This window comes from Strix aluco, chromosome 4, assembly GCF_031877795.1.
Source record: "Strix aluco isolate bStrAlu1 chromosome 4, bStrAlu1.hap1, whole genome shotgun sequence".
NCBI lineage: Eukaryota > Metazoa > Chordata > Aves > Strigiformes > Strigidae > Strix > Strix aluco.
This window is the reverse complement of record NC_133934.1, coordinates 110152116-110179967: the sequence shown is the minus strand read 5'-3', so window position 1 is coordinate 110179967 and position 27852 is coordinate 110152116.

The following is a 27852-nucleotide window of genomic DNA, read 5'->3' as shown; positions in this document are numbered from 1 at the left end:
CAGAGAGCTTCTAGCGTTCTTTCAATTGAAATGGTCAATGCCTTGAAAAGTCTGGCACAGTTTTATAAGGGTTGCTTGCCCCAAAATCATAAGTAATTATCTGGATATTAGCAGCAGGCAGGCCTAGCTTTTGTCAGCCCAATATCTAATCTCAGTCTCTACTGACTAAAAGGTGCCTGAGGAATAAAAGTAACAAGATCTGCTACCGAAAACTTTGTTCCAGCAGCTCTTTATCTGAACTTCTTTCATATATTTCAGTTAAGCAAAGGAAGTTTGGACACAGAAAAATTATATTTTCTTAAGGAGGATGAGAACAGATTTATGGTCTATCTGGTCTTGTATAGCTTGCTGACTGAAAAAGTCAGTTTATGCACCAAAAATGAATTGAGTTTTCTAGATGCTTATCAGCGAATTGCAGAACCACATCGTGCTGATCCGAATTAAGTGCACAAGATGTCCTTACACTTCTGCCTATACAAAGATATATCCTAGTTTCACAATTTATTTTTTTTTTTGTGGTTTAGAGACAGAACACCTGTCTATTACACTGCTCTTGGGGTGATAAATACCAAAAGACAATAATGTTTTCAGCAGACTGAGGAGTATATGTAGAGTAATACAGTGGGAGCTGAAGATTCAGAATATGTTTTCATGTTTTGACAAAAAGATGGAGGAAAAGTATTCAAAAGCCAGCATCTGAAAACTGTTACGAGATTATTCACAGCTAAGTGAAATGCAATTAAAAGAACAGTATGACATCTGTTGACAGGTGAAGGGAATTTAGTTTTAAAGGATGTTAAAAATAAATATGAAGATCATTGTTGGGTAAAGAGTCTTGGCCGGTAACTAAAAAAAGAAAGAGTGTTGATCTGATATTAACCTAGAAGAAAAGTATTCACAAATATGTGAAAAGAGCAATTGGCTCCTAAAATAGCAATTTATTGTCTGACACTGAGAATACAGATGTTTGCCTGGATATTACTATCAAAGACATGGGCATTAAACTATAAAGAAAATGTGCAAGCAGAGATTTCTCTAGGATTTATTAGGTGTTAACCAAAGTAGGCTGATGGGATGTGAGGAGAGGCAAGTGTCTCTGCAGCAGACGTGAGGTACAGTAGGATCTTGTTCACCACTCTATTGTAAAGTCACTTGTGCTAGTTTCTATGGCAAGGGAAAGCTTTCACAAAGTACCTGCCTTAAATGTGTGGAGTTTGGTGTGCATTTACTACAAGCAGACAAAGCAAAGACCATACTGTTTTGGACTCCAGTCCCCAGATTCACTCCTTAGAGAGCAAATGTAACATGGTGATGAACTAATTTGCTAGCATAAAACAGCACGAAATGCCATTTTTTTTTTCATAGTCCAGGAAGGAATATGACCTAGGGGAGAACATAATTCCTGATTCCCAACCTCCTACAGCTGTTACTAAGCCAACACTGCTGATTTACTCCTCTCTCAGGCCCAGTCCTGAAGTCACAGTGCAACAATATATTTTCAATTGACACTGTACTGGGGCCTCGTCCTAGTGGAGAGTACGCATTTCTGTTACTACATTAATGCATTTACAGCAAAGCAAGAAAGGACTGCAGCTTTTAATACTACTAACACATAAACTCCTTGACATTGGCCAACATTTAGGCTTGATATAATTCCTTGCAGTGTCAAGCAGTGGATTGGTACATGCTGACAAGATCTGGAATGACGTCAAAGAGCCTAAAAGCTCTTAATGTGGATGACAGAAAACAATAAAAAAGTTCTCGAGATACAGACAAAAAGAAAAAATATGCATGAAAGTAAATCAGGTTTCAGTAAACTGCAGAAAGAACCAGTATCACTAAATTTACACCAACAAGTTCATTTAGACAGGATTGCTGAGCTGACCTTATGCCTAGCTGCTACCAGAAGGGTCTTTCACCTGTTGAGCCTACCTCAGCTCCCAACCACTGATTCCCACCAGTTCAAGCACTACTCTAGCTTCTTACTGAGGAGACACAACTCTATAATTTATCAGAGAATTAAACCTGCATGAAAAGCTAATGTTTTCCGACAGTTGAATTGGTGTGCCAGAAGTCAGATGGGTGCCAGATCTGGGACTGCCCATACAAGGTTGGGAAAGGATAATGAGCAAAGCAAAGTGAAGGTAAATGAACGAGACTGACTCTCTTAGTGGGAAACAAACAACTGTTATCAGTTTAGCTTTATCAGCTTCATAGATTTTTATAGCCAAACCCCAGTTCTGCACTGAATTTCCTGGAAGATGCACTTACATCAAAGCACTCCTGTTTTGAAATCAGAGATCTAATTATTTGTGTATTTTGTTGTGTTTTGGTTGATAGGTTTTCCATCACAGTAGAAAGGTTATTTGATATAAACACATTCCTTCCTTCTCAGTATCACTAGGAATACCAGCATTAAGACTCCAATCAGTTCATTCAGAAATACCAGTAACATGCCCAAAATCAGTGGTTACCTAATATTTTAAACTCAGTTACGGTGTTCTCTTATGCTCCAGCTTCTCACATAACAGGCAGCCCTGGGGAGTGCCAGCGACCAGGGGTGCTGTGACCAGAGAGGGCAAACGTGGCGCTGAGCCTCAGCCAGGGCCCGGCACGGCAGTTCGTGCTGGAGGGCACCTCTTCGAAGGAGGGACATTCCACTGGCCGAGTGGAGAGCTCCAAGTTCGCCTAGCCCAGCAACCAGGCACCGTTCTGTGACCATCTGCACAGGCCAAGGGCACTCATCCTGCCTGACCCTCAGGGCAGGATGGCGGGCACTCGTCTGAGAGCAAAGGCTGCAGCTCTGGCTGGGGGGTCTGCACCGTCCACCCCAGCAGCGGCCGATGCCTCCCCCCAGATGGAGCTGCTGAAGGGAGAGGCTGCAGTGGTTTTTTTGAAATGTATACACAACCTAATTCTTTTTTGAAAAAAGACTTCCAAGTTCTACATTGAGAAGAATATTACTCATGGGCTTGCAGGATAAGAACTACAAACCCTGATACAATCCCAGATGAATTCGTCAAAATTCTTTGCATGGCTTTAGATGTGCTTTGGGTAGGCATCAAAACCAGCTGAAATAGGTGACAGTGCAAAGATCCTTTTACAAATATTCCAGCATATAAATGATTCACTTAAGAATTTGCCCATTTTTTTGTTTCAATTTTCCACAGGTATTTGTACAACCAAGTTCTACTGGTATGAATTATCAAATACTAAAAAGAAATAACTTTCAAATTTACCTTACTTAAGCATCCGAGCTGAAAATCCTAAAATGTAGTATCCTTTAGTATTTATTGCAGAGAAACAATATGAGGTAGCATACATGGCAAAGAGTATGATACTAAAATTTTGATTTTGTGCTTTAAACACAAACCTTTATCAGACTGCCATTATCCCCTGCCTTTCCCTTCCCATGATATCCTCATCTTCCAAACTGCCAGAGATTCTTTTATAAAAATTTATAGCCAGTTATTATTTCCTATGAATCTCACACCATATCGTTGTGGTCAACATAAGACAAACTGTCAGCACATCAGCACTTTACATGTCTGTATGCATACTTTGCCAAATAAAGAGAGGACTAAACAGTCTGCTATCCTGTGAGATGGGACCAGTACTTAAGAAACCAAGCCTGCTCCTTGACCTAATGCAAAGAAATAAATATTAATCATTTAGGTATGAACAAAAGAATGGTACCTTTGGCTGTTCCTTTCTGTCTCTCATGAAGGCTGCACAAGCCACACTACCTGTACATTTATTCTGCCTGAAGAATGTAAGCCAAGCAGCAAGCTAAAGTACACATTTCTTCTTACATTCCACACATACATATGCCGGGATGTGAACTGCTTTCAGTTCAATGCTGTGAAGCCACACATTTCAAAACAATCACCTGAATCTTAGAAAGACACAATTTATGCCTGCCCTCAGGGGGCATGTGAAGTCAGTGTTCTGCCTGAAAAGGCTGCAGCAACATCTTGTCTATTTGAAGTTCCCCACATCCTTGCAAGGTGAGGTCAAGACAGTGGATTGGGCCACTCCATGTGGTTCACACACTGTAGGGTCTTGCCTATATGTGCTAAAACATTGCTGATGCATGACCAAATGCTGAACTTGACTGTGTTTAAGTACACAGTCAAAATACAGTGGTAGCCCATATAGCCTGACTTCTAGGCAATAAAACTACAATATCACTTTGAGACAGAAAATTTTATAGAAAGGGAAACTGAGGCACAAAAGCAACAAGTTTTTTGCATAGGGAGTTTCACATAGACTTCAGTGCTCTGGAGTTTGGTATCAGCATCGTAGTGCCATGTCATGGTTTAAGCCCAGCCAGCAATTAGGTACCACACAGACGTTCGTTCACTCCTCTCCCCCCACCCTGCCCTGGTGGGATGGGGAGGAGAATCAGAAAAAAAAACAGTAAAACTCATGGGTTAAGATAAGAACAGTTTAATAACTGAAATAAAATAAAATGTACTACTACTACTAATAATAATTGTAATCAAGAGGAAGATAACAAAAAGAGAGAGAAAGAAAACCCAAGACAAAAACAAGTGATGTATAATGCAATTGCTCACCACCTGCTGACTGATGCCCAGCCAGTCCCTGAGCAGCTGGCTGCCAACCAGCCTTCCCCCCAGTTTATATACTGGGAATGATATCATATAGTATGGAACACTCCTTTGGTCAGTTTGGGTCAGCTGTGTTTCCTCCCAACTTCTTGTGTCCCTCCAGACTTCTCACTGACAGGGCATGAAAAGCTGAAGAGTCCTTGACTTAGTATAAACACTACTTAGCAACAACTAAAATTGTCAGTGTGTTATCAACATTATTCTCATACTAAATCCAAAATGCAACACTATATCATCTACTAGGAAGAGAATTAACTCTATCCCAGCTGAAACCAGGACATATCAGAATAGCACTTTAAAAAAAAAAAAAAAGTCAAAATATTTTTACAGAATTAGTTTCTACCTCAATTGCAAACAAAAGCAGATCAGCCCCTAAATATTTACATTGCAGATAAATATTCAGTTATGGCTGAAATCTGAAAACACTCATTAATATTTTGTAACTTAGGTCCTGGACTTTCAAAACAGTTCACCTACAGAGCCTTGTCCATCAGCCTACAGAGCCTACAAGCCTACAGAGACTTGTCCATCAGAGCCTTCTCCCTGACCTATAGCTGACTACAGCTTTAGTTCCCATTACTTTTTCATGAAAGTTCATACTTAACATTGTGTGGACTGAGTGAAATGTTTCCATTAAAAGTACTTGAAAATATATACTTAACAGGACCTGCTGCTCCTGTCTTACTGCATCATATCAATCAAGAGAAGAGCAAAACTCTTGAAGACTGGTTTGGAAGATGTTATTTTATTTTGTTGCCACAGTACATCTCCACTGATTGAAGGTGCCCTGTCTCTCTGTCTTCAGTTACGTCTTGTTTAACACTTTGAAAGAATAAAACCATGTAACTGGAAAGCAAGATCTGGGGAAGAGCAAGATCTCTAACTGCTGTTACTCTGGCGAAAAAAAGTCTAGCCTTCGCTCACTGATCAAGGGAAAAAGCTCTAATTAACAAATACATTAATTAAGGAAATGCCTGATCCTTCCAGAAGTGATTGTGGTTTTCCTGTGCATTAGAGCAACAAAGTGAGGTTTATAGTTGGGAGGTAATATTAGATCAGCTAACTCTGACAAACTGTATTTGTCAGGTAAGTTTTACAATATATGTAGGCCAAAGTCACACTAAAGTACTTTTTTCCCCTCAGCATTTGAAATAGTTTCAGGCCAAAATCAGAGAGCTGGAGCTACTGGGTAACTGAGAACCTTGCAGTGTTAAGTGATTAAGTGAGATAGGCTTACATAGCTTAAGCAACTGAACCATGACATATTTTGAAGTGGTGGATGAAAAGGCACTTGTCAATATGACTGGGAGAAGGGGGAAGCAGGTACTAGGGGAAAATAAAGGGAACAGCTCCTAGATGATCCCAAATCTGCCAGTCAGCCTGATCTTGACCAAAGAGAACTCTTGGAACACCACTGGCTGATGGTCTCTTTCCAGCATCCACACACATCTGGCCTCTGCTACTGGACAAACCATGCAGCCTTGAGCGAAACCTAGGTAAGTGACAGCCAGGTATCCTTTCGTTTTGATCTAGGGAACACTCCCATTGAGCCCAAAAGCAACATTATAACTTACTACAGATTAATACCAAGAAGTGAAAACATTTAAGAACTACACCAGCCTCCAAGCAGGCTTTGACAGGTACGAGAGTAAACAGCTGATTGCATTAGAAGTGGGGAAGCTTATACAGAAGGCAATATTGAAACAAAGAACCTGGTCCAGAAATCAAATAATTAGAAAATCATTCTAGTTCTATAAATTATCCTGATGTATGACAGTACAAGTCAAATACAAGAATAGCCATCTGAGTCACCTTTTTTAATTATTTTCATTTCAAGAGACATCTTTTTGAATGTAGATATTTATAAATTTAAAATATAAACAAAAAATATTATGTTTTCCTTAAAGAGTATTTTTTAATCTACTTCTCAAGAGGAAACCTTTTCTAAGGAGCTAGAAAACTGATACTTAAGAAACAATGGGAAAAGAATAAACACATGCAGGATGGGGATGGGGTGGGGCAACATTTTATATGTTTAACTGATCTCTCCCTTTGTTGGCTTTTTTTTTTTTGCAATAACATCTGCTAGGCAGGGACAACTTATCTCCATTAACATCAAATTAAGTAACTAAAAATAGGACTTCTGAACTGAGAAAATGATGTCATATTTGGAAGTGCTGCTTTTGTTGACAGCTGCTGGGAGAGGCAGTGTTCAGGGTGAGTGGTAGTGGTTTGGAAGTAGATGAATGGGCAAGCTTTCCATTAGACCCCGTGAACATTCCTGTTCCGCTTTATCTTCTATTCTAATCTCAGCACGCAAGTAGCTGCTTCAAAACCACTAAAGGGCTACCCTCTCTGTTCAGATCATCTCTACAAGGTTACTGTCCCTCCCAGGTTTGGATTCTGTTTTGCTCCTCTCGATATTAGCTCTAACTATTCCATTATTATGCTTGAAGGTGAAACACAGGCAACTTTGATGAGTAATTTCTACAATTTAAACTTCATCATCTGGGTGCTATTTCAGCAACATAATTTTGAACAACTGGAAGTCAAGATTCCACAAGGAATCCTCAGACATGTGATTATTTCTTCATTTATTTTTACCAGAAAATGCATAATAAGAACCCCTATGCAAACAAAACAAGATGCAATGAGAGTAAGTGTCATTAAAACTACTAACTCTGTTTAAATTCACAAATGCAGGAAACAAATTCCCTCAGAAGTCTGCCAGTCTTTTCACTTTATGATAAACTTCCTTGGAGTTTTTCTGTCTCAGTCTTTCATTCTCACTGTCCCCTGTCCCTTTCAAATAATTTAGGGAACAGAGAGCCATGGCAAGATTCCAGCATCAGGAGCTGGTATCACATCTGTTCAACAACACCAAGGATTTTCAAGTCTAGCAAGTGTCTGAAGCATTAAAATGGACTTACACTTTTTTAAAATGATGATTTTGCATAGTGCTATTGACTATGGGAAGACAGTCTTATCAGATTAATGCAATATTAGAAAAATTTGCCAGAGAAGACCTCTTTGCACCATTTTTATACTGTGAAGCCATCTAAAGCTGCAAGCATCCCTTTTAAGTGCTAATTGTCAGAGGTCCAGCATCTCAATTAGTGGTCATACTGCTTCTGAGAGAGACTAATCCAGGTACACCTGCTGAGCACCACTGTATGGAGCAACATATTCTAGGAACCAGGAGGCCTCCCAAGAGTCTGGTTTATTTGGGGGAGTGCCAATGCCTTTAGTTCTAACAACCCATCTGAGTTGTGTGGGAGTTCAGCACTTGTCTACACTAATTAATGATGCTTTTGAGACAGCCCAGTGACTTTCTTTGCAGATGATGAAGTTTTCAGGTAATGGGGGGGGGGGGGGGGGGGGGGGGGCAGGGATTCATTTGGCAGAGAAGTTGATTTTTGGTGCATTATTTTGTGCTGTTTTAAAGAATTGAAACACCTTTTCATAATTAAATACATAGATTTTTCCACTAGGCTGACGGTATAGATTACACCAATGATTCTTGATAGCTCAAGTGATCTGAATGAAATCATCATAACCAGTCATGAATAGCAATATGAACTTTTACCACAAACACTCCAAAAATAAAGAATAGTATTTTTCTAGAAGTAAACAAATCTCCCAGAGGCTGGAGACAGTGTTTGGGCTTCATAGTCTCCATTTGGCTTCCAAAACCAAATAAATCAAAACTTGTAAGAAAACTGAAGCTGGTTTTCCCACTGTAAAGGCCTCCATTTCAAAAGGAAACAAAAAAAGTTATGAAATATTTGAGGAGAATTATTCAGCTGAATTATCTTCATTCCCTCTCCTTCACTTCTAAGATTTTATGAATATTGAAAAAAAGTAAAAGCCATTCTAAGAGTGACAGCTGCATTGTTTTTGCACCTCTGAAAAAAGATCCTGCCTTCGAAGTTGCAGGCTGTTTTGGTACCGGATCTCATTACTGTTTGCTTCCATGACTGAGTTTTTCCTCAAGTTTTGAGGCTGTATATCTCATAATATAAGCAAATCTATTCAAAATACTTCTGCCAAGACTTTTTTTTAAGGCTCTCCACAGATAATCATACAGTGACCCTGATTTATTCATGACTCATACCATCAAGCTGTCCACCATGACATAGTTTAAAACAAAGAAGTTTATCTTCCAGTTTGATCTAGTATTTAAAATCAACAAGAATGATGAGACTTAACCTCTATTAGTATCTTTGCTTCATGCTAGTTTGTACCTTTAGACTCATACACTTTTTTTCATGTGCAATGGGAAACTGCAGAAATTAAGGGGAATATTCACACTATACAAAGATAAGATATAAATAGATCTTTCCAGGACTGAGGCTTCCTTCTGCCTCAGTTTTGCAATCTGTAAAATGTGCAAATGGTATTTATCTAACAGCAGGGTTTGAATGATTAGTACCTTAGAGATATGGCACTTAGTGAAAAGCACCACAGAAGTACAATATATCACATTTTTTTCAATTCTGAGACAAGCAGCATGACTTGAGAGAACTATTTTTATGAAGCATGTTAAAGGTTAACAGTTACTTATACCATTGGGTTTTACAATAGTAGGAACCAAACAACGAACTCATTTTGCACTGAACTAATAATGAAAACTGAAATAAACAGGGCTTTATGCAAAGTCAAAACAACCCAGATCTATCTGATAGACTTCAGATCTATCACAGAAGCTTTATGTTATTCCAAATGGGAAAAAAAAAAAAGTTTCAGGTGGAATGAAGCATTTTACTCAACTGAAAATGAAATGTTTTGGTTAATGCCAGGTTGGTTAATGCTTTTTTTAGCCTCCTTTTTAACTTTGGTTACACTTGAAATTAAAAGTACAGCTGTGTAAGAAAAAGTTGAAATGCTTCATTTAAAAACTGTCAAAATAATATTTCTACATCTAATTTTTTTTGCTTTTTTTACTAAGTGAAAATATTCACAAAATGCCTCTCAAATCATGTTTTTCCCTATCATTATTATTTTTAGCAAAGGTACTACATAAAGATTATTTTGCTCAGTTCAGCAGGATAAATAAAAGTGTAAATCTAAACAGAGGTGATATTTCTGCAGGCTATCCTACTTTTACCATCTCTTCAATTCTTGAGAAGACAGTCAAATCTTACCCTGCACTTCATATTCCATATTTCTGACTGCATGCAGCATGTTTTCCATGATCTGTTGGCTACCATGGAAATCACCTTAAGCTCAGAGCCATTGTTTAGCACTTTTTCTTGACAACTAGGTATACTGACTAAGTCAAGACTGATCTGACAGCATGAGCAACAGTCCTCCCTCAATCAGAAGGATGGTCTTGTGTTTGCTCAAAGCAGTTTGAGCCCTTCAGAGGGGCTGTGATTACTTGCTGAATTAGAAAAACTAAAAATGGCAGGTCTGTGATTTTTCTACGCACGCCATAGTCTGCCTATCAACCCAGAGACATTACCTTTCTCAGTGTATTTGACCAAGCTGCAAAGCTTTCTGCATCTCAGATGCTCTCTCAAAGCAATGAATGTAATATTTGTCTATGAGTAGTGTACCTTGCAGCAGTATTTTCAGCACTTTGAAGCTGTATGAAGCTATGCAGCATAACTGAAAAGTAGAATTATTAAGGTATCACAGATGAGGCAAGGAGGAAGGACTTCACAAACCAAAGTAAGCATTATAAAGGGTGAAAGAATAACTGCCTCTAGAATGGGCTCTTTCCCCCCAAGCCCCCAACAGCACTTTTATATTTAAATTCTTCAGGATAAAAAGATTAAATGATTGCTACACGAACAGTTTATACTGTCTCAGGAATACAGTAATTACACTCTAAGATACAGCTTTTTTGCAAAGGCATTTTAGTGGGGAGGAAATTAAAAATAAGTGGAGATAATCCGTTTTCCCTCTTAAGAGAGAGGATCATGCTAATCATAATCTCATAATAGACTTAGAGAGAATCACAAACACTATCATGAACTGAATCAGCCATAGTGCACTCAGAAATGGGGTGGGAGAACTCTATGAATCCAAAGTACACGCAGGAGAGGGTTCTTCCATATACTCCTTGTTTCTTGAGAGCTAATTTTTAGAACAGGATATTGATCACTGGCTACATCTAAAATTTTCAGTCTGCTCCTGGTGGGCCATGCTAGAGAAAAACAGAGGATCCAATGTCTGCATGATACATGTTCCCAAGATTTTACTGTGTACTAGCTTTAAGTCTGGTCCCAAAGGAGTGAATGCACATTAGTGGTTGGCATGCATTAGCTACCCTTTCCGAAACCATCCTCCAGTTTAGTTTCACTTTAAGAAATCCTGTGGGAGTTCTCTGTGATTATGGTATGGTGTGAACCAAAGCACAGTCAGTAGTTTGATTTAAAAATGCACTCCTGATCAGAACTAAAATCTTAACACTGACATGATCAATTAGAGGCAGGATGTTACACCAGATTGTCCATCAGTCCGGTCCAGTAAGGTCTTTTTTATGGCAGTCCTTCTAAGAAGTAAGAGGAACTGTTTTTACCATTTCATCTTCAGAACAAACTCTTGCTTTACAGTGAGATAGGTTTATTTTATTTTTATTGATATGGAAAAGGGTAGCTCATGCTTCTGCAAGATGACATTTCAGTTTCTAGAGTTAAAAGACATAATGGAAAATATTCCTATTTAGAGAAGTATTTTTTAGCTGTATGAATCACTTTATGGAATGTTTTTATTACTTTCAGGTTTTTTTCTTTAAATGATGGTGGTGAAGGAAGAGTTTGTTTGAATGTTCCCTAGCAAGCTATCAGATAATGACAAACGCTTATAAATTACACACTTAGAAACCCACATTTGTATACCCTTGCTTTTTTATGAAGGCATATGCTATATATAAAAAATGTAGAAACTACAACAATTGCAAGATCCATAGCATGCTCGCAGACTACAAAACTAAACTGCTATTTTTTTTTCCTTCTCTTTGTTGGCTCCACAGTAGTACTACTACTTTTTATTTGGGCATAATTACTGGAATCTTGAAGCACTGATGCAACTTAAAAACCTAAGAGAAGGAGACTGAAGACTGTACATGTATTAATACTTTAACATTTTTCAGGATCTCTGAACTGCTTGAAAATATTGAATTTTACAGAAGAAACTTTTTTTTTTTCCCCCCAGATGAGTATACCAGGCAACAAAGGAGTAAATAGATTTGGTTTGGTTTTAAACAGACACATTGTCTGCACATTTTAGGTGAGATCCCATTCAACCAAATTGGATCTAATTCATGGTTTAGACAGCTGCTACCCATCATAGTGACAGATAACTGTTCAACCTAACTACTAGTCCATATTTCTAACTGCATAGGCATCTAAAGTAATGGAATGTCTATTTACCATGACATTTCTTTGGGCATTTAACCACACCTGTCCTTATGTACTAAAAGGTGTGAAAGATGCAAAAATCATACAGACAAGGATCTAGATCATTGGTTCTTGTCCCTCACCAGTGAGTATAGAAGCCAGCACAACAACTACAGATTCCTGATTGCCACCTTTCTTTTCTGTCCTGTGACCCCTACATTTCTAGTGGGAGGGATTCTGTTTCAACGAAATGGTATGGAAAATGCACCTACCTAAGACACTGTATGTTTTGGTTATTAGCTTGGTTTTCTTTGGTTTTGGGATATGAAGAATAATTCTTAAACTGAGCAAAATTTATTGCCCTACACTTTTTAGGCGAGTGCTCTAACCACCAGATTGTTGTGTAAACAATCTCTGACCGATTTCACCTAGGAATGACTATTAGTCAGAATTTTGGGTGACTCGGGTAAATAAGGGGAGGGATATGCAGAATTCAAGTATCTGGTTTCTCTAGTCAGAGAGCGCCTTATCACGTTAGGTAGAAACAGATGATTCTTTGCCTCTAGATTGGACACTTCAAATTGTGGACTTGGCCTGAAAAGACTGAGAAGTGAATATTTCTTTGTCCTTTTGGTTCAGAATGCATTATACATGCATTCTGAATGCAAGAATATTTGAAACTTATCTTGCATTTCACTACACTGAAGAAATACCACCTAATGTTGGTGTTAATAATACTTTTCTAGCAGCCACAGTCAGCACCCATGATCAGTATAGTGTCATTTCATTTATTTCCTATAGAAGCTAAATACTCATCATTTGAGCCATTTCAAATTGCATTGGCAATACAAAATACATTATAAGAACAATCATACTCTGATGGGGATGGATTACATAGTTTATTGGGTCTATTCCATCTATAATTTCCATGATGGCTTCTTGAGTGACTTATGCTGCACTAATCTGCTACTCCATAGTAGAAATGGATTTAGAGCACATCTTTCTCCACAGGTGGCATTTCCCAGTAATGAATTCTGCCATTCAATTATATAATCAGAGTAATTTCTTCACATTAAAAAAAGACCCCTTCTTGAGTGGCACATAAATTACCACTGGATTAAATTAGTGCTAGTGCCAGGGCTTTGAGATTTCTCCAGTTGACAGACAGCACAGTACTGGTAGCAATGATGAGAAAACATGTCATCTTAGAGATTTTTCAACTTTATTTTTCCATCTCTTCACACTGGCTTCTTTCTGCTTGCCTTTACGATAATGTATGCCTCAGGTATCTTTCAAATTATTACACCCAGAGCCACCACAGGAGAATTTCAGTACCATTAACTTCTGGGTAGAAATGCTCATCTTTGCTGAGGAATGACCAGTTGAGTCAAATAGGAGGACAGAATAAAGGGGGGAAAAAAACGAAAAAAGATAAAAGATTTTGACACTAATAAAATACTTGGTTTACAAATGGTAATAAACTTTTGCTGAATATAACTGTCAGTTTGATTTACCCTTCTTCATCAGAGATAGCACAGCATTAAAGAATTTAAAGAATCAGAGCTCTCTGCTGAGTGCAATACTTTGCATACACAGGCAGCGGTGAGAATACTAACAAGTATTAATTTGTTAGCATTAGACTTACTCCCATGGTAAGACCTCAAATAAAACAAACACAAGATGTGTACGTCTTGCAGAGTCCTAATTGATGAATTCCTAAATACTTTGTGCCTGATATGCCAACCTTTCAATGAAACAAATAATCCAATTAAAAAAAAAAAAATCAATAAGTGGAGCATTTTACTTCCTTAAGTACAGGTAAAGGGAGGGAACACAAAATAATGCAAGTAAGAATAGCTAGTTGCAAAGGAGACAAAGGGGCAAGTATTAATGGACCCAGAAACCCATTTCAATATTTTCTAAAGCAATTGGAAAGCATTTCTGCTTTCAGATGTTACAGGTTACCACATACTTAACCACAGCATGCTGAAAGTATATAGGTCATCTGTATAAAGTTAAGAAAATTTATTGCTGTTCCTCCAGAAAGCACCCTAAACTGTGTTAGTACTCTTGGTAACAGAGCTACACTCTGGTACTACAGTTCACTATGTATTACATAGTGCTGAGCACACTCAGCCACAACAAGGTTCACCTGTAAGATACATGTTCTCTTATCATCAGAGTAACACCACCACTCTGTGCAGAATGTTTGACAACTCCTCTGTCACCTACTCCACAGTACACATGCCTAAGTTTCAGACTAAAGAAGAAAAATGCAGCAAGAAAGTCTTTGTGATATTTCCATCGGGCTTTCACTTTTAAATAGTTTTTAGAGAGCAGGGAACTGAGTCTTCTGCACATCTGTCCATTACACAAAAAATATCATAGAGTGTCTGCCCCATTGATCTTCATTAGAGCTACCTAAAGCCATTATCTATGCACTTAAATACACAGTGGAGAAAACAAAACATCTAAAACATTGCTCTTCTGTTCTTGGCCCCATAACATTTTACCAAGTTAATTTAATAAGTCAATATCTATTAGGACCCCTTGGAAACTTCTGAGTGAAACAAAGGACTATTCTTTGAGCCCAAATGTTTCTCTTACGAACATTTTGCACTTGACAGCCTGTTTCAGAATCTAACTCATGTTCCTTGTCCCTAGAATCAACTCATCAGGAAAGTTGTTTGAGGCCCTTCTGACCCTAATTCTGGGACATTTTCAGTGGGAAACTGCCTAGGGACAGGGACATAATGCTTCACAGATCCTCTGTGATCTAAACTTTTACCCTTCAGCACTCAGTCCTACAAGAACTGCAGTGCCATTGTAGAAAAGCAGTCAGCTTTGATTCATACCTTTTCTGTAGTAACACCACATACTGCACAGAAAGAAACTTCATAGCAGACAGTTAAGAAACACTGTAGTCATACAGAAAATTGTTTCCTGGATTTAGGTAGAGCATCCTAAGATCATGTAGGAGAATGACAGTAAATACAAACTATGGAGAGTTACTGTTCAACTATATATTAAAAAGTTAGAAGAAATTTCATAAAAAGTGGTAATGCACTGAACAGAACAGAGAGATTATCACTGTCATGTTTCACTAAGTACTGGACAAATACTAGGTCACCAAGGGTTAGTTAACAAGTTTCTGAAAGTAAGAGCAACCAAGAGTGCACACACAAAAACCACTGCATGAAAGGGATCAAACTCACAGGGTATCAATTTTTGCAGCCTTAACCTTCGCTTTACATCATTTTCAATAGTTATGTACAACCTTTTACAGATATAAGGTAAAGGGAAAACTCTGGTGTAGAATGTTGCTGTTAACATAGTTAATCAAATTACTTTTTAAAACCGATTTACTGTTTACTCAAAGCTACTTAATAAAAATGGTTATGCACCTTTTATACATTTCAGTTTGACATGTAAAAATTTTATATTTAGTTAGATAGTCTGTTAGTAGTTATTACCCACATATTATTAAGCAAATAAAACATATGACTTTTTTATATTCCTTCAGTATCTAAACCATGAATAACATTATCATTTATATATGAATACCCTTGTTTGTAAAGCTGAGTATTGGTAGGAGAATAAGGTGATACTCAAACATTTTAATAAGCAAAATAAATTCTGTAGAAAACCAATGAACATAGTGGAATGAAACAGCCATTGAGAGTAGGATTTACTGTTCACGAACTCTAGCTCCCATTGAGTTTATTAAACTGTTCTAAATACCTGTGCAAATTCAGAGACTTTGTGTTGAAAAAAAGAGAGCATTTGTGTGTGTAAAATCTTGATTTCCTCCAGGTTTTTGGTCTTACATGGCATACTTTTGCCTTTTTTTTTCCCCCCAGACAGCACCAGTCACTTAAGGATGAGCACACACTCAGTATATTTCTCAAACAATTCTGTAAGATTTTATTATTTTACAGTTTGGATAAGTATTTTCATTAGAAGCTAAGAAGTCTGATACATTCACCCAGCCCTCTGAAATATCTCCTGCAATTTTTTGAAATACACAGTGGATAACAACATTAAAGCAGTGCTTCACTTTAATTTCTCTTTTTCTTAACTGATTCAACATATATTATTCTAAATAAACATCCAAATATCAAAATTATGCGAGCACTTGCCAAACGACCCAAGAAAACACATATAAACAATGTTGTAAAACTACTTATCTCTTCTGACTATCCACTAGTTATGTCTTATTCACTGTGTTTACTTTTCTCATCATACTAGTAATTGAAGTTCACATCACATGTGATGTGCCTGGGTCTTTGGACTGCTTGACTCAAAAGAAGGAAAATAAAATTGTCAGTTTGGTGTGGAAGTATCTTCATTTAAATAGGAAGCAAAAAGTTTGGGGGAAGGATTGGTTTTTTGTTGCTAGGGCTTTTTTGCTTGGTTTTTGTTTGTTGGGGTTTTTTTTAAAATCTTGTTTTTTTGACACAATGTGTTAGGGAACAGAACACACAACAGCACTACAGGTCAGCTTTTCTTATAACACGGATGTTTCTAGTTAGTTTTGAAGTATGCCAGCAACATCAATTCAGAATTATGCATGACATACAATGCAAAGAAGCCTTGCACTAAGTAAATTCTTGAACTGTTGGCAGTCTTCTGATACCTGAAGAAGATAAAGGTGAAGTCTGAATAAACCTGTATAAAAATGAGGATGAAATGTATACACCAGAACTAATGATAAAATTACCAGAAGGAATTATTTTTTGGTCTTTCCCTCTCAAAACTGGCATAGAATGTGGCCTTTCTGGACTTGGAGCTTCCTACAGCATGAAATGGAAGTTATTCAGTAGTGAAAATAAATATGTAGATAAAATACAGTAAATTTTAAGAAAAAAAAAAGAACAGCAATAAAAATATAGCATTAGCAGTTGAGTAGATGGCAAGGTAAGTAAGCAAGAAAGAACACTACTTTTTTTTTTTAACTTTTTTTTTTTTTTTTAATACTCCTAAAACCGGTGGTTTATGAAGCCCAATTCTAGCCATAACCCTGCCCCTTTTCTAATGGAAGTGTAATTCGAAACCTAGGCCAGGGTTTTGTTATACCACTGGCTTGATTCACAGTTCATACTTTGTTAAGTTTTGTCTGGAACCAGCAGAAACTATTTGGGTAGATTTAGGGTTGCAATCAAAGTTCAGGATAGCTGGTGATTTCATGGTAAGGCTAGGTCCTGCAAAAGGGCTTGTACTAAGGTGTTGTATTCACAGTAGCCATTTGATAGGGAACAAAGGTAGGACTGGGAAGAAACATGTAAGAAGAAATGTGAAGCTGGAGTGAAAATATGATTAAAATTTGACTCAGGACAGAATAGTAAGAGATGATTGAATTATAGATAAGGCTTCTGCTCAGATTTTCCTTGTTTGGAAGACAACACTGGGCTAGTTTCAGTGACATAGCCAGGACTTTGTCAGCATTAGGATTATTTTCAGAATAAGCTGATGAGATAGCTGTATGGGGGTCTGAAGATTGGACTCAGCAGAGCTAGTAGCAGAACACTGTTTTACATCCTTATTAAAAGATGCACCAGACTAAGACTGTGGACAAAACTCATAGGGAGATCTGACAGGCTTGGCTAAGGTCCAGATGAGATCACTGGGCTGGCATACCTGGACTAGCTATGGGTTTTGCAGATGCTATCTAGGGAGTCATAATCTGATTTAGGAGGGGTCACTTATCAAGAACTACCAAATTAAGTTCAGGGAAGATGTAAAATAAACCTTTAAATTTGGGGTAAATTCTTATTTCACCTTGCTTAATTATACTCCACTTTTTTTTGGAAAGTAAATCACATACTTCCATAGATCTCATGCTTTTCTTATTGCAGCTCCAACTTCTTTTCAAACCATACTATTTTAAATTTAATGCCATGAATTTCTGTTAGGATGCTTTTCCAGTAAAATTATTTTATTTTTTAGCTTACCACTAAGAAATTTTAAGAATAAAATAATAGTGGCAAAAAGAAAGTCCCAGAACCCTGGACCACAACTCTGCATTCATGTTTCAGCTACTGTATTTCCTTCCTGTCTTCTGAGTACTGTTACAACAGCTCTGATGCCACAGTACATTTTTTTCTCTCAACCGACTTCATTACCCACCAGTGTAAACTAATTAACATAAATAATAAGTCTTCTCATTTTACACATTAACAGAATGATGTCTTACTCTTCCTCACATGAATGAAATATGTTGTTCTCCAGCATTAAACACTTTGTCAAAGTCATTTTCCTTGAACTTTACTGGATGCATATGATGTAGCCATTCTGGATACACTTGAGAAGCCCTTACTTTTTTTCAACACCACTTACTCATGCCTGTATTGCCAAGGATGTCACCTACCTTAAAAAAGATTAGCAATTGCATGTGTGCATGTATATTACATCTTGCTGATACAGTAGACTCGGGAATGTTTTATATTATGTTTTCAAATTTTTACAGCTTTACAGCCAAGACTATATATTTTCCATAAATATTGGGGAAAGAAAGCAATAACCTTGATGTTTGAAAGAAGCGGTGAATAAAACAATGAGCAGATGGAAGATTTTTGGTTTATTTTCTTCTTAAACTGAAGTAGGTGACATTTCAAATATTCTTGACACTGAATCTAATCCCTTTCTCTGATAACTGGCATTAGTCTTAGCCTTTAATTTTGCTCTTTTAATAAAAATATGAATACACCAGTAATGTTTCTTGCTTTATATTTTCACTGTTCTTTTTGTGAGCTTGTGCATGTAAATTACTGACTGAAAGAAATCTCTGTTCACCTCTGTCTTCACCCCCCCACCCCACACCTTTCCATCCATTTAAAATCTTGATTTTGCGTCTACTGAAATCAATGATGTTATATCATCATTCTTCATAGAAGAGCATCACAACTGCAGCTAACCATCCCATCTGAAGATGCTTTTTTCTCTCTATTAAGTTACTGGCCACAAATATCTATTAAAATCAATACGAATTCCATCCTCAGTAATATGGTCAAAATAAAAGAACGGCCTATGCCTGCCTTCATTCTATTTCTACTGTTTGACCTGAAGAGTCAACCTTTGGAACTATATGAACACACAGTCCAATTAGCTCCTTCAATTAATGTTCATCTCTTGTAACTGGGAACCAAGTCATTCCAGACCCTGCCTGCGATAGACAGAGGTAGTGGAAATTACAGTATGAAATTTGGTTGCCTATTTCCCCTCTTTGGTTTTTGGTTTTTACTCTTTCTGTAGAAACTAAGCATTGAATAAGCAATAAATAAATGTCCCTGTATTTATGCACAAACCCAGCCATCTTAATTTCATTGCTCTGAAGACAGGAAACTTCGGATGAATTTGGCAGCACTCAACACCAAAGCAAGTGTTGGGAGTGGGGGAAGACATGCCCAAGTCCCAAATTGAAAGTGAAGTTAGAACTGTCCATAGAACAGATCACCTGTGCTGTTTCTTTCAGGATATTGCATGCCAAAGGATAACTAACCAATGCACTGATATCACAGAACAAAGTAATAATAAAAGGCTATCTCTGAAAACGTGTTTTCCTGCTTTGCCAAGGTCTTTTCTCTCTGTCTTGAAAATGGCCTTTATCTTAAGGAGAAAGAAAAAGAATATCCAGTTCTCTACAAAGATGTATTTTCTTTAATTCTTTCCCATTCATTCCACTGCTTGCTAACTCATGTTCTATCATCCTTTAGAACTGAATCATCCCCCTGTGAACCATCCAGGGAGGATCTTCAAGCCTTTTTCACAGAAAGGCATGGAGGATCCTAACCAAAGCAATAAAAAAATGTAAGCATTATTCTTGCAAACAGTTCCACAGCCTTTGATTCCCGCTCAGGCACAATACTTCTGACAGGTCTCTCTGAACAGTTCAGATCCCCAGGGCAGCTTGTGTTTTTAGAGACTCTCTCTGCTTACAGCTATTACACACGTACATTAAGCCATTCTTCCTTCTGGATTCCATATAGAATACTTAAAGCCTTACAACAACAAGTAATTAAAAATAGTCTTCAGATCTCATTCATCATCAGTTTCCAAACTAATAAGCAGTCAACTGAACCTGAAATTCTTGCATCTTTTGATCCAGAGAGAAGAGCACAGTATTACACGCCTCTCTCCAGTGGAAACAGTTGTCCACACCTAGCTCCCTAATTAATGTGTTTAACTGCATTGGAGCAAAGTTTCTGTTGCACAGATGTGTAAACAGCTGCACTTGTTTCACTTTTGTGTGACCCTCTGTGGCTTAAATTTTAGCTACACATATGGTCCTTCTTCAATGTTTATACTTTTGGTCTGGCTTGAGAGAAAAAGAAAGCCTCAGGCTAAAAGATGTATCACAGTAACAATTTAATTTAATTCACTAGGAAAAAAAAAAAAGAAAATGAAACTTTTCCACCTTTTATTTCTCTGCCTCATTTGCATTCATAGACTTTGCAACCTGTTATTCTGGAAAAGGTAGGGTTGGTTTTTTGTGTTTGTTTTTTTTTTTTTTTTTTTTTTAAAAAAAAAACTAAAAAAGCTATATTGTAAGTATATAAAGGCAGATATTCATAGAAGTAAGTAGATATCCACATTATGTAAATACAACCAACTCCCTTGCCTTCAGTGGATCTCTGTTATTCCACATACTGGGATCTGGCTAAAATTTGTTTGATGTATAAACAATTCTAATACACATATAAATTGCAGTCTATTTGAGTAAGTATTACATTAGTTATTCTTACTGATAAATGTAATTTATATACAGAAATGCCACTGTAAGGAAGTCCAAGTATATTATGAAGTAGACTCAAATATGTGTTTCAAAAATAATACTGCTCCCAAGTAAAGCGTTATTTAAGAATTGAAGCAAGAACTGGAATTAGACCACTTTTTCTTTGTTTTCTTATTTAAGGGGCAATGAGGCAATGATACAGACATGTTAAAGATGATCAATATGAAATTTTGGGAATAGTTGTTTCATTATTTCTCTGTTTTACGTGGAAATGCAAGGCTTTCTCTCCTCAATCAGTAGCAAAATTCCACATTACCTCAGTGGCGTAGTATCAGGTCTGTCAAAAACCACAATCCTCCTGCATTATATGACTGTTCAGAGAATATTTCACGGGCTGTAAATCATCCTCAGCATTTCTCTGAGACACAGCTATGTTAACAAATCTCCTCCATTATCTAAACAGCAGGAGGCCCCTGCAAACTCTCTCATCAACAGCCCAGGAGTACATCTACACTGTGGAAGCAGAGAGAGCATCTGAAAGAGCAGCTGAGGCATGGATCACTTAAACACAACTGGTAAGGAGGAATGAAAAACGATAACAAAAGAAAAAGAATAATTAAGTACTTCCTTAGGACTAGAATAGAACTGTCATTATTTCCATAGCCTCACTGACACACCAGAACTGTGGATAACCACAGCATTTATAGAGAAGAAATACAGTGCCATACAAATTGAGATTTTTTTTTCACCCAGAGGACTTCACTGACTTAGATGGGAAAAGAAATGCCCAATCAGAGTTTAAAAATATTTCAACCTTTGTAAATCTACAGCCATCCACAGGATTTAGCTTCAGGAATTACTTCAGATCAGTGTGGGCATGAACAATCAGCAGGCCAGAAAACTAGCTTACAAGTAAGTAAAATGAAGTATACTATGCAAAACATGGCACAACATTGCACATTATGTAGAAGTAAGAAACCCTGGCCCTTGTATTTATCACTAAAATAAATTACATTCAGAAGTTAAAGTGAGTGCCTGTATTAGTAGGCAATAGAGGTGAATATTAAGCATGCAGACAAACAAACCTTGTAAATACACTGTGAAAACTATTAGAAGTTGGCATAATTTTCTTTGCCCTGGTGGCTCCAGGCACACAGGGGAGACTCCTTGAGGGTAACAAGACCACTGATATGTGAGGAGCCAGGCCAGCCCCAGCCCCCCCTACAAGCGAGGGGCCTGGAAGGCCCTACAGCTAGGTCTGCCATGTTTGGCTGCTCCCACTGCTTCCTCGCCTACTAAAGACATTACCATCCCACCTCCCCACTGAGTTCTGTCAGCTAACACTGGAGACACTTACCTTCCACCCTCTCTCCTTTCCGGGGACCAAACCTGGGTGCCTGCTCCTCATTTTCCTCACAGAAGGGGGGCACCTGCTGTGCTGAGCCCTTAAAGCCCCACCCACTTCCTCTACAGTATGTCCCCTTCCCACCAAGCACAGTGGCCTGGGGGTGGTGTAAAGGATTAAATCAGTAACAAAGGAGGAGCTCTCTAAAGGGGATTATAATGAGCAATAATTACTGTGGAAAACTTCAGGCTCAAGTAATGATATCTTAAAAGTTGAATAATCTCTTCCATCCGCACTCATATGGCACCATGGATACCGAAGCCATCATGGCTTTTTCTAAAACATGAGGAAATACAGGAAAAAAACCCCAACAGATTGCTTTTCATTGAAAAAGAAAATTCCCAAGGGAACAAAAAAAAAATATCAGAACCTTTATTAAACAAATCATTTCAGGGAGAAATCCTTCTGGAGACTGTCAAACTTAATAAAGAGCTTTTTCTTCTTTGACTCCTGATCAAGATTATGATTATTATTGTTCTTGTTGAAGAAAATAGAGGCTCAAATACAAAATTAAGTGTCTTTTCATAAAGTGGGTAAGTGCCTTGGTTCAAGATATTTTTTAGTTTGAAAAGAAAAATAGACAATGGCTAGGGGAAAGGAAATTTTATTATGCTCACTTGCAGAGAGAGAAGTGATACACAAAGAAATCAAACTCCTTTCTTAAAGTCACAAATGCAGTTTATATTAAGGAACAAATGAATAGAAATCATCTGAGTTATAGTGGAAGGTCTTTTTCTCTTTAAAATAAATGATATGTCCAGTAAAAAGAGTAAAACTAACTGTCTGTCACATGTACCCACTCAAATTCCACTGCCCATATAGCTTTCCCTAGCTGCTATGACAAATTTTTCAGAAAATTCATATTCCAAGTTTTTTAATGTTTCTTCACTTGTATTTATTTTATTTAGCTAAATTATGACTAAAAGAAGTGCTATAAGGGTTTCCAGAGAACACACACTACTCCAAAAATAGAAGCATGCCTAGCTAGCTGCTGGTTTACTCCCAAAGAGAGAAAAAATTCCCTTTCAATTTTTCAGTATTTTTAAGGGTTTTCCTTCAAAAAGATTCAGCAAAGATTTGCAGGAGTAGCTCAACCTGCAGACAACTTGAGTCTTTTGAGTTTATCAGAAGCCCTTGAAAGGCAGATGAGATTAGCAATGCTATTTTGGCTATTTGAACAAGCAAATTTACAGCTGTGTGTTCTTCAGCTCACTGTTTCATAGCTAGAGGTGTGTGATGGATGTGCATCCAGTAACAGAAGCTCTGTATAGATAAGCACCCCAGGTTTGGACTTACCCCTACCTTACTCAAAATTTTGTTTAGAAATCAACCTGGATCCTCAAATTAAATAAGGTTTCTTAACATCTCTCAGTTTTTATTAGTAAGAAATGCAATAAGAGATCTTATCCTATTTTTGGTAATTTTAATCACTGTTCCAGACAAAGACACAAGCAAAGAGTGAGACAATTAAAAATAAAACAGACAAAACAGTATATTGAAGTTTTTGTGAACAGCAAAAGTCCTCTTTCAATATATTTGAAGGACTAAGCTTATCTTTATTAACTGCAGATTATTAAAGCATTCTTTCATTTTTTTGATGTTGTACAATACAATAGCTGGTACTATTCATACTGCAATAGAGAGTACTTTCCATAACTGACTACAAGCAATATATGAGGGGGTTTTGTAACTGGAAATTATCCATAAATAAAAAGATGTGGTCAAATTAGCCATCTGCATTATTCATATTATTCAAAATTACTAGTTTCATATCTTGTCATAACTTTTTAACAATACTCAACAGTATAAATAACATAAATAAAATAAAAATGATATTGCTATTTCTTGAGAGAAATATCTCTGATTTCAGAAATAATTTTATATTCCTGAGCTTTCACTATAATCAAGGTATTTACTAGCATGATCTCTTTTGCCCTTCACCAGCTAAAAGGGCAAAACTGACAGGCTGGTGACAAGATCATAGTTTATTGTTTCTTCAACTATGATAAACTAGAGTGGAGAAATTTCGCTAATCTTAGAACTGTTTTCCTCAACCAACAGTTATAATTCTAAAATGATTTGGTATTGACTAGACCTGGAGTTTGATAGTCATTCAGGGTGAAAAAGCTGATTTTACCAGATGAGGCAAAATGATTGTTTGACTATCAGTATTCAAAAAAGAAGTAGTAATCCTTTGTTTTTGCAGCAGGTTGTTCACTGGTTTGTTACTTGTCACTCTTACACCTTTATGACTTTAAAGCTTTTCATTAATTGTTGATAACATGGATAGCTAAAAATGAAACAAAACACAATATGATACCATTCTGCGGTACTCAGGTGGTATGGCCTAAAAAAAGATATCAAATAAAGATTATTTAGTGCTCTCAGCACCAGAAAGTTTAAGCTGTTGAGCACAAGTATGAGCCAACTCTTGAGGAAGTTCTTCCTTGGACTAACTGGGTGAATATATTGGCTGGTCCAGCTACAGGATGAAGAGGAGGACTATAGACAATCAGGATAGAGACACATGGTTCATAAGACAGGATGAGTCAGGTTTGTTAGTATCATTCATTTTGCCTGTAATTAACAGGATGTAGCTACCATATTTACTCATCCATCTGCCTGTAATACAATTGAGTAATCATCAAGAAAAGTAACATGCTAGGGAGCATTGTTTATATTTATTTAAAAAGTCAAAGATTAGTGCTCTGAGTGCATCCTAGGGGGTTGGCTGCTCATGCTCAGGACCAAGTTAGATAATGGCAGAAGTGTCCAGCTTTGGAGAGACCTGTTTGGGAAAGCTCTGCTAGGAAATCTTAGCAGGGTTACCCCAACCACAGATATAGGAAATTCCCCGTGTCTGTGTACTGAACAGAGGACGTGCTTGGTTTTACATACATGCTATACAAATAAGAGCAATATCCCATCATATCAGTTGCTTGTCAAATGTCTTTATCATCTTTTGCCTGCTTATCCTCTGCCAAAGTATCTAGAGTTTAGTTTTGGTGCTGCAAGGCAGTGTGACACAGATGTAATTACAAGTGCACAAAGGTTTTCATGGACTTCAGTAACACCTTTCATAGACTTGAAATTATACATATGCACAAGCAACTTATTAAAAGATGACATTAGAAATTAAATCATTGCATTCAAAGGTAATCACAGGAATGTTAAATTTAAAATCTGTAGGAAGAAATTTAAAACCTTCCTAAGTCCACCATGCCAGCTCAGCAACATTTGAGGAAATCCAGCAACCTTCATAACCATTGTGTTATACCAACCTGAGGTTTTTGTTTTTGCTGGAAGAAATATGCCAAGCTCATGGAAAATTGCCTGAATAGTCATCTTTTTAAAGCAGAAGGATAAAATGTAACAATAACAAGGGGTTCCTGTCCCCTCTTCTATATATTTAAGTTTTAGGGCATTAAAACTATTTAGAAACAACAACAACAAAACATTTTGGCAATGTATGCTTAGCTATACATATATTTGACTGAAAATATGTGTAATGTGTGGATGGGATTATAAAGTTCTAAAAATGCTGGAAGTAACAATCTGGTAATCGAAAAGATACTTTTCCTAGATCAATATCATTGAACTTTGGCAAAACATGGATGTAGATAAATCTTAACATTTCAGGCCTGATTCAGAGTTCTGCTAAACTGAGCTGCTGGTCTGAAGGAAATAGGATAGATGCAATCAGATAACTTCCAACTTTGCATGGGCTTTCTTTCTCCTTGGGGATATAAGCAATCCTTTTGCTCATACGCCGTAGTAGAAACCTGAAGGACTGAAGCAATCTCACTGTGAGAAAGCAGGCAACACAGATGAATTTAATAAAATGAATTGGATTATAGCAGGATAGTAGCAGCTTTTCTAGAGGGTCTTTCCAATGACAAATCAATTCACATTTGGCTCAGTAACACTGCTTACATAGCAGGAAAGAATAATTGCCCTATTGCAGGAATAAGAGGTAAAATTTAATAGCTTAAGTTATTTTGTGGGTAGACAAGATGATCATGGTAGTTCTTTTTGACCTTAAAATCTATGGATCTGTGCTTTAAGCTGTAGAGGTCCCTCTAGATTTTTTTACATGTGGACTAAAAGTTGAACACTGGAAAGTTTAGAAACATTTTTGTTTCCTCCTTAGTAAAGACATAGTAGGAGGCAGATACTGATTTTACCTACCCTTTTAAAAATCTCCAATTTCATTTCAGACACGGTGTCAACAATTTCTCTATCTCCTCATACTAATCATGATTTTAAAAGGCTTCTACCATCTTTGACTGAATTGTTTTCCAGCAGATTTAAAAGTCACATCTAATGAATACAAGTATGTATCATTCATTGATCTTTGCAGCACATACTGTATGGCAAAAAGTAATGAATATGAGGCACTAAACAGTATTTCATAGGTTCACATCAAATTAGTATAACAAAGAAATGCTGAATTATGCAGTTTGATTGTCTAAAAAATCATGTGAAAAGAATGATTTTCATTTCCCTAACAATACTTTAAAAGTTAATCATAAGTGATGAAGAGATGACTTGCATTCTTTCACTGCTGTGAAAATACATAACATCTCTCAGTTTTTTGTGAATAGCAAAGGAAAAAGCAGAGACAATGACCAGATTGTGTTTATTTTCATGGATTATTTTTCCAACTCAAACTGTCTGCTGTCTTCCAAAGGAGTGTAATTTGCTATAAATATTTCCACAGAATAAAATATCAAATGCAAAAATAGTGTCACCCAGTGGTCAGGACAGATCTTATTTTTATGCTCAAGATAAAAATTATTTTCCTGGGAAATGCCATACTTCTTTTGGCTGGAGTGTAGTATGTCCTGTTTCAGTGAAAGGACTCATCTCTACTTCACCAGCATTCTTCACCATACCTTTGGTTTTTCATGCTCAATCATTTTGCCTTTGATTTTGGGACAATTTGTTTCTGTGAGCAAAGTGGTTTTGAGCAAACAATAAAAGTTCCTGATTGTAAGGTAATTAATTCCTTAGAGGACACATCTGACAAAAGGGTTGCATATAATGAAAAATCCAAGTTTTTCACTATTCACATTTCACATTTTCTTATCCTTATAATATATAGATATATATGATTTTGGCAATTTAGAAAAAGAAAACCAAGTGATTCAGTGGTTTACAATGCTGATGTAACTTCAATTTAGCTCAGTTTTCTACATAGCTGTTGTCCCAAACTCCTCAACCTTACCAATGCATATTAATCTATACATAGGATATCCTCACGAAAATCTTGTGATTTTTCTGATGAAAACTGTGGACACAGCTTGCAGCATAGTTAGAATCCAGGCAGATCCTTTGCCTTAAATTGTTTATCACCGCTGGGTGGAGATAAACTGACAGTTCTCCAGTGTCTTCCAAATTAACTTTTGTATATCAAATATGTTCTTTACTTTTCACTGAAAAAAAAATATGGAGCAACTGAACATAGAGACCCATAAAATCATCCTTCAAGAGTAGCTGGTGAAAACAGCTCACCTGTAGGTGAAATACAGGAGTCAAACCTGGTGAGTTTATCAAAAGGACAGGATCAAACAACAATATAAAAAAGGAGATGACACTTTTTTTTTCTTTTATTTGACCTATGCTAAATATGGTAGCAACTATTACCTCACAATGTATCATAATAACAGGTATTATGTATAAAAGCCAGCAATCAAAATATTTGGGGGAATGCCTGACTCCACAAAAAGTGATGTCATG